At 45.1% G+C, this 8,796-nt stretch overlaps 1 non-coding gene across 1 annotated transcript; it reads right to left on the bottom strand.

Moving 5' to 3' along the window:
• Positions 1–2,626: 2,626 nt before the first annotated feature.
• On the bottom strand, positions 2,627–2,700 carry TRNAI-AAU (transfer RNA isoleucine (anticodon AAU)). The gene has a single exon. It is a non-coding gene; the product is annotated as a tRNA-Ile (tRNA).
• Positions 2,701–8,796: the final 6,096 nt, after the last annotated feature.

The raw sequence follows: 8,796 nt of genomic DNA, 5'->3' as shown, positions 1-8,796 counted from the left end.
GGGTGAGTCACCAGCCCTGCCCTCAGGACTGTCCTGCCCTCGGTATACAGTTTAGGCCGGCAGAAGAAGAGAAACTGCCATTTGCAGTATAATACGATGATGCCATTTTCCCCATACAGGGGGAGGCTGGGGGCCAGGCTGGTGTGTGAGAAGGTTCTGAGGCTTTCTGAGCATTTTTCTCTCCACAGGACCACCGTCACCACCACCACCGCCACCACCACCACCACCACCACCACCATCACCACCATCACCATCATCAACATCATCAACAGTCAATACTCACTATGCTCCCTACAGTGTTCTGACCTAATTCACTAAGGATTGGCCAGAGGAGAGATCAGATTTGTGGAATTTGTTTCAATTGCTTAATCTTTTCCCTTTTTTTGTTAAACTTTTCCAAGAAAGCCCTTCTCATCCTCTCATTCTCAGATATCAGAAAGGTCTTCTCTGACCTCTGAGCTAAGAACTGCCCTCCTCATCTAGAACACCATTTTATCATCTTTTTTGAGCCTGTCAGGGAGGAAAAACTTTTCCTCCACCCTCTTGTCTTTAGCCTTTGGGGGCCTGCAAATTAAACTGACAAAAGACAGATAAACAAGAGAAAAGACAAAATTTAATCACGTATTTTTATTAGTGTACCTACAAGAGTTCACAGAAAAATGTGACTCAAAGAGGCAGTTAGAATGTGGGGCTTATATTCTACCTTAATAGGGGAAGGGAAGGAGAGAAGAGAGCACTTACCAGAAAACAAATGACTTTTAGGAAAGATAAATAGGCGCTTACCTATAGTGGATGGGAGATATGATGGTTTTTATGACAATGCCTGTTCAGGTGTGGTGCCAACTTCTCCTCTCCAATGACGAGTCAATCTTCCCTGATTGCTTCCAGGGAAGGGGTTTATGACGATTGAATTCTTTTGAGTCCTTTTGGAAGGCTCTGCTTTTAGGCAAATAAACCTTTTCAGGAACTCAAATGCCTTCAGCTCAAAATAATTTTTATGCTTTAGAGGCATATTCTGGACCCCTTCATCCCCTTGTTTAGGAAAGTGTGCACCCTGAGGGCAGCAATCTCAGCTGGGTCCTCCTCTGCTGGGTCCCTGCAGCTAACAAGGTGCCTGACACATACATCCAAGGTGTGACATGTGACAAGAGAGCTTCACATATTGGGGTATATAGGGTAGCTATTCCAGTTCAAAATGGATTAGGCTTGAACTAAAGAGGCCTGATTTATGGCCTATCAAACATACATTGTACATCTGCTTTAACCACTAAAATAAAGAATTCATTAAACATTATCTCAAAGTATACACTCTTAAGATAAGAATGCATACTTCCCCTCCTATGCCAGTTCTGTGCCTTAATTATTAGTCCCTTTCCTGACATCAGGGTCATATTGATCTGCTAATTTGTAATTGAATACCTTTTGAAACTTTGATGAATATGTATCCTGGGTGTGTTTAATGTATGTTCTTTGTTCTATAATGCTATAAGACTGTACTGAAAACCATGCTTCCGTGGATCAATTGCTTTCTTTGGGGAAACTGCCCTCCCAGGTTATAATCCTCACTCTGGCTCAAGTAAACTCACCTTCTCCCTCTTGTCTGCAGAATGGTTATTGGTTAGTTTGCAACACGTGTACCGGTGTCTATTCCAGGTGTCAGCAGCCCCAGGTTCTCCTTCCAGCTGACTGTTCATAGTAACAACGGTCCCATGGCCAGCATTTAGTAAGTACTTTTATTACATGCTGACACTTGCCAAGGGCTTTACCCCTGTGGTCTGTGGACTCCAAACGTAACTTATTTAAGTCAGAGCTTAACACATATTTGAGAAAAGAATGAATGATTTAGTAGATGTTCTCGCTGGAGATTTTTCAAACATGGCTGAAGCCCTTGCTGGACCCTGATATAAAATGTCATTGACCCTAGAAAGCTGGCTTTTGTTAAACTGAACACACCTGAGTACACCTGGAGACTTGAACTGTGAGTGAAAAATGCATCCAGTTGCTCTCTGGCTGCAAACTGCAGAGCCAAGAGGAAAAAATATGAAGCTTAAGATCCTTCTGAAAAGCAAAAAGAAGTAGCAATAGAAGCGTTCTAGAAGTTTCCACAACCAGACCACCTCACTGAAAAACAAGGCAGTCATTGGCTGGTCATTGTCTTCATGAGGGCTGGAATTTGTATCTCTCATTTACTGTTTTGCTCCCTGCCTGGACGGCGCCCGGGCATGCAGGAGGCTCTCCATAAGTACTGGCGGAATGAGTGAAATTCCAAGCCCGCATTTTCACCTCAAAGAACGCCGTGAAAACTGGGCTCTCCGCCGAGGGCCCTCAGAAGCTCTGCATTAGGAAGCAGCTGGAGGCGGCTTCTGAGAGGATCCGGAAAAAAGACCTTACGAGACGTTAAGGGCGTGCAGCGCCCGGGAATTTGGGATAAGGAGTCACGGCTCGCACGCGCGCAGGATCCTGCCCGCTCTCCCCACTGGAGCCTTCGACAGCTTCGGGGCCGAGTACCGAAAGATTCTGCGACTGTCTCTTCTCTGCTCGCGTTTGACGGACCTCGAAAGGCTAATTTTTCAAAATAGTTGTGAAAAGAATCAGGAACCACGGAAGGAAGAAAACCAACCCGCCGTGGCCCGTACGGGGATCGAACCCGCGACCTTGGCGTTATTAGCACCACGCTCTAACCAACTGAGCTAACCGGCCACTGCGTGTAACCACCCCGCGGCTGTGCTTACGAGGTTTCTACCCCTGTGCTGGGCCGCTCCAGGCTGAGTCCGTAGTTTTGGTTCCCACCCAGCTCCAACTGCGGCTGTCGTCATCCCCATCGGCCGATTGAAAAAAAATGAGACCCTGAGGCTTTCAAGAAGGGAGGTGGTTTCTCACAGCGAATGGGAGGCTTTCACAGGGAAAATGCAAATTGCACATTGGAAACTCAGCTCGGGAGAAAGCTTTTCAAATATTGCAACTCAATACTATTTTTATTTATCCCCAAGAATCCTTGCAGCGTGGAAACTTCGTGTATCAAGAGCTTTTGATAGGGCTAAATAAAGTTTAGAAAATACCGAACCACTGAATTCTCCACCGCCCCATAAAACGGCCGCTGGAGTCTTGACATAATTCTTGTCAATTTTTTTTTTAATGTACAGGTGTATTTAAAAATATATATTTGAGATTCAATGTAACCTGGTTAAAAAGAATATAATTTTTTATCTCGCTTTTTGTACTTAATATTCTATCATAAGCATATCCCTAAGTAATTGCAAATGCCATTTTAAATGGTTCTTCGGTGTTTCATTGAGTGGATAAGCCCGTTTTCTTCCCCCCCCCCCCCTTTTAAATGTCTGGAAAAAGTCTTCATTTTGCCCTCTATTGTTTTTCTTTTTTCTAAAGATTTTACTTTTTTCCTTTTTCTCCCCAAAGCCCCCCAGTACATAGTTGTATACTCTTCATTGTAGGTCCTTCTAGTTGTGGCATGTGGGACGTCACCTCAGCGTGGCTTGATGAGCAGTGCCATGTCCGCGCCCAGGATTCGAACCAACGAAACACTGGGCCGCCTGGAGCGGAGCGCGGGAACTTAACAACTTGGCCACGGAGCCAGGCCCAGCTCCCACCCTCTATTGTTAACTAACACACGAATGAATCATGAAATAACTGTTGGTGGACAATTGACAGTACCCGCTCCAAGACCCACTCCAAGGTCTGTATGTAAAAAAAGGAGGAAAAGTATGCTGGCAAGACAAAACTCAAACACGTTCATTCTCCTGTATGTCCCAGGGGCCTCTTGGTCTCTGAGTGGCCCTGACCACCTGCACTGCTGTGGCAGGTGCTCCAGGAGTAGGAGAAGGGAGCACCAGCTTTTCACACTGTCCACTCTCTTGGTCTGACTAGTCCAAAAAACTGTCCCCACAGCCGATGTAACATGAGAGTTCTCTGTTGAAACCAGCAAACAGCCATTGATGATTAAGTATGTAGGTACTAAAGTTTTTCCCTTTTTTCGATTACTGACTATAGCTTTTAGGTGTTTAACCCACCCATTGTTAACTGTGCTGCTTAGGCAATGTGCCCTCTGACTCCCACTAGGCTCCTATAGATAACGTCTTCCTGGAGCCTGGGTCACCATGGTAATGGGTGTGTGAGCTGTTTTTCAGGAATTAGAACTCCTTGCCCACTTCAGACCGGTTGAGACCACCAACCCATCAACTGGGCCTGTGTAGATGTCCGATAGGCAACCTTTTGAGGTCACGAAGCTAACAACTCCACCCTCAGATCATGCTAACGCCACCATTTCGTAAACACGGGTCCTCTGAAGAGGCATGGTCTGACGACGCTTGTGCAGATCATCAGTTCCTCACCCCTCCTCACCTCCAATCACCTCTCTCCACATTTCAGACCACCTTGCCTCCCTACTCCATAAATATCCCTGAGTCCCTATTTTCGGGAAAGCGAATTCGAGGCTCATGCTCTCACTTCCTCACATGGCTGCCTTGTGATTAAACTCTCTCTCTGCTGCAAATCTCATCGTCTTGGTGTTTGACTTTCAGGGCGGTAGGCAAAAACCGAACCTGGTTCAGTAACACTGTTGCAAGCAACAGAAGCCAGGTCTGGCTAACCTTACCAAAACAGATTTAATTGAAAGGATGTTAGGTAGCTCACCCCACCACCAGGAAGGCTGGAGAACCAGGTTTAGGCAAACTGCCACTCAGTCAAACATATCATTAATCAGGGAATCAGCTGTGAGGTCAAACAGATCTAATCTTGTCTTCATGGGGCTCACAGTTTCCCAAAGACAAGTGTTAGAGCAAGTGAGGGGGTCAGGTGTTGTGCTAAGTGTATCTAAACCATGCTGGTGCTGGAGGGTTGGGCAGGTTCTCGGAAACGGGGACGCTTGACTGTTCTGAAGGACAAGGGCAGATAAGTGTAGGCCAAAGGAGGCAGAGCCCTCGGGGCATCCTGTCTATTTCGCTTCCTGCTGAATGCCCAGAGCCTAGCACACTGAATAGTACATGTTTAGTAAATAGGAGTCAGATGGATGAATGACCTAATTCCAAAATCATCTTACATTTTAAAATAAAATCATTTCTCTGTTCAAACTCTCCCCTTCTGGCCCAGCCCTGATAGGGTTGCCAGATTTAGCAAATAATTTAGGACAAGTATGTCCCATGCAATATCTGAGACACACTTATACCAAACCAGTATTTGTTGTTTGTCTGAAATTCAGCTTTAACTGGGCGTCCTGTACTGTATCTGGCAACCCTACAACCAAAGTAACAGCCGTTTGAAAGACTATGCTGCTCCTCTCCCGCACTCTGCCTGCCACAGCCCCACCACCCTCCTTCCTGGTCCTTGCTCACCAGGCCATGCTCCTGCCTTGAGGCTTCTGTATTTCTGTTCCCTCTTCCTGGCCCCATTCCCCTAGACACTGCCAAGGCACCCTCCCTCATCTCCTCTCTGTCTTAAATTGCTTAATTGTCACTTATTCACTGCGGCTTCCTTGACCCTCCCATTTACAATCGCAACCCAGAATCCCTGCCTTTCCAGGCCTTATTTCCTCCCCACTTGCTTATATCGGTTGTCTGTCTCCCATCAGTAGAACGTGAACTCCAGGGGGGTAGTAATCTCTATTTTGCATCACCAGCACGTAGAACAGTGACCAACATATAGTTGGTGGTCAATCAAGGTTTGTGAAGGAAGCTAAGTTGACCGATCATCCCTTAGGAATCTAGCCCTGACACACTCCAGGCGTTCCAGCCGCGTTTCTTAAGTGGGCGCGCCAGAGCAAGGCTACCGGGAGGCGGGGACCAGCGCCGGGGGAGACGCAGTGACGAACATAGACGGCAGGGGGCATCCGAGACCCACGTATTCAGCTCCTCACCTGGCTGTGCAGGCTCTTCGGAGACCAGCGCTGATGAAGCACTGGGGTTTGCAGAGCATTATTCTCCTAATGCCTCTGAACTTCTCCCGCCAATTCTCACTCCATTTTACAGTGCTCCCGAGACAAATAAGTCCTAATTTTCATTCTTTGAGTTAAGAAAATGCAAACATACATGATCAGAATTAAATGGTGCAGAGTATTATTATTCGGGTTTTTAAATGTCTGAGGCGGGGTTTTATGCAAGCAGCTACCTTGGATTTTAAACAGTCCCATTAGCTTTAAACTCAACCTACAAAATTTGTCATTCTGTTTATTAATTGGAACGTTTGGTATGAAAATAAAAAGACATACTGTATTAGTTTTCTAGGGCTGCCACAATAAAGTACCACAAACTGGGTGACTTAAAAATTTATTCTCTCAGTTTTGCACCCCAGAAGTCCAAGATCAAGGTGTCCTCAGGGGTGGTTCCTTCTGAGAGTTCTGAAGGAGAATCTGTTCCATGCCTCTTTCCCAGCTTCTGTTGGTTCGCTGGCAATCTTGGTGTTCCTTCGCTTGTGAAAGCATCGCTCTGATCTCTGCCTCACATTCATGGATCCCAAGTTCCTAGAACAGGATAATCTCCTCCATATTCTCTTTTCGTTTTCTGGAACACCATTCTTCAGAGGTCAGGCCTACTGGGTTCTCTAATTTTCTTCTCTCTTCTATGGTCCAGGCCTCCGTCTTCTGTCTATCTCCTGGACAATTTCTTTCAACCTCCTTCCAATCTTCTTTTTACACTTTTTATTTTGACTCAGGGCCCTGGTGCATACAGACAAGAAGAGAGCAAAACACTTTCAGTACTAAAGCTGAATTCTTGCCAGTTGATGCTGGAAAAAAAACGAAAGGAAGCGAGGGAAAAAAACCCAGAAATGAAATGCTTCACTGTACAATAAGTACAATGTCAAAGCTGTTAGACAAAAGAAAAATAGACAGAAGGATATTTCAGATGTTTCTAATTTGCTATAACAAATCAGTAAATTCCAGGAAGTTTAAAAGAATGTCCTTCCTTAAAGCATGTATATTAATTGCAAAGCTTTTACAAAGATCTCTTTAGTAAGAGAGAGCGGTTGAAGGACAGGGAGCTGGAAGCTGCAGACTCTGGTCCCAGCCCAGGGTGGCCACCAGGGAGTGACAAAGCCTGTTGCCTCTCTGGGTCCCCAACAACAGGCCACATAACTTCTAAAACTTGTCAGTCTGCCTGTTTAATTCCTCCCTATCAAGGGTTAAAGTTTGTCCTGGATGCTCAGTGATTGTTGAAAATCAGGCTCGCCCCTTGTCAGAAAGGAATGACAGCAGGTGATAGCTGAAGATGCTTCTTGATTAGTCAACAGCATTTACGGGGCATCTGCTCTGTGACAGGCCTGTGTGTTAGACCGTGGGCGAAAATCTACCGGTATTTGTATAGTGCATCATGGACATCTCATTTAATCTTCACTGTGACACTTTAGGTACTTTTATCCCATTTTACAGAAATGAGAAAACAGTAAACAGTGGTCCTGTGACTGGGCTGGGGTCACCGGTGTCATTCTTTCTCCCTCACCACTTTAAGAGCTGAATTTTAATCTTTTCTATTCTCCTTTTAGGAAAACTTTTTTACACTTCTTAAAGCATCTATAATTCCGAGTGCCTTTTCCTGAGAGATGGGCATAGACTTCTCTCTAGCCTAAAGTTTACCTGTTATTGCATCCAGGCTAGACCATGATCTCATTTATGATGCTTGGTTAACTACCATTCTTCATGTTAATTTGAATGGCTAATCTTCTTGCTCCTCCTTATTTCATATCCCTGTTCAAGCTTAGTTTCCTCTGAGATATGTCTATTATTTTCTAAAATGAATCTAATTTCTAATATCTTTAGATAGATTTGCATTTTACCCACCTTACCAATGTTAGCATGTTTGAAATTTCTGTCATCCTTAACTTTTCTAACTTCTGCCTATTTTGTGGTTTGAGCACTAATTAAGATGCTCAGCAGAGGCCCAGCCCCATGGCTGAGGGTTTAAGTTCGTGTGCTCCTCTTTGGCAGGCCAGGGTTTCACTGGTTCATGATCCTGGGCGTGGACCTAGCACAGATCATCAAGCCATGCTGGGGTGGTGTCCCACATAGCAGAGCTAGAAGGACCTATAACTAGAATATACAACTATGTACTGGGGGGCTTTGGAGGGAAGAAAAAAAAAGAGGAAGATTGGCAAAAGATGTTAGCTCAGGGCCAATCTTTAAAAAAAAAAAAAAGATGCTCAGCAGAAGGAAACTGATTGTCTGCTAAACATAGCCTCATGGCTGAATCTCTTGACATCAGAAAATAGGGAAAAGCTAATACTAGGGTATGGGATGAACTGTCTGAGGAACGGTTTTGGAATGAGTCAAAAAGCTCAAGTAGCTATAATTAGGTAGTATTCATGCAGAGTTTTAAAAGTGGAGCTCTAAGATGCTCTAAGCTGGGTCTGTGTCACAATCATCCCTTGGGCATGTAATATACACCTGGCTACTGGCACTGAGTGTGAGGTGAGGCCCCTCCCTGGAGGAGTTCACAGCCTATTGTTTCTCATCTGTCAATTCTTCTTCTTGTCCTTTAGGGCATGAGTGGTCCAGGGAAGCAGGTGAGCAGGCCACATAACTAAAACTCAAGAAGGCTGACCCCTCTGTGTGGTGTTTGAGAGTGTTGACTGTAAGGAGAGACCTTCCCCAGCAATTGCTTTTTCTGTTTGAAGTAGCATTTCCTAGTCTATTTAGAATTAAAGAAAGAATAAGGAATTATCTAGGCCAGCGGCTCTCAAAACATGGTCACTGGTGCAGCAGCATCATCACCTGGGATCCTGTTACAGATGCAAAATCTCAACCTCCACCCCAGAATTACAGATTCAGAAACTTTGAGGGAGGGGCCCTGC

Source organism: Equus asinus, chromosome 7 (assembly GCF_041296235.1).
Source record: "Equus asinus isolate D_3611 breed Donkey chromosome 7, EquAss-T2T_v2, whole genome shotgun sequence".
Classification (NCBI taxonomy): domain Eukaryota; kingdom Metazoa; phylum Chordata; class Mammalia; order Perissodactyla; family Equidae; genus Equus; species Equus asinus.
Note: the sequence above shows the minus strand (reverse complement) of the source record. Positions and strands in the feature narration are given on the sequence as shown.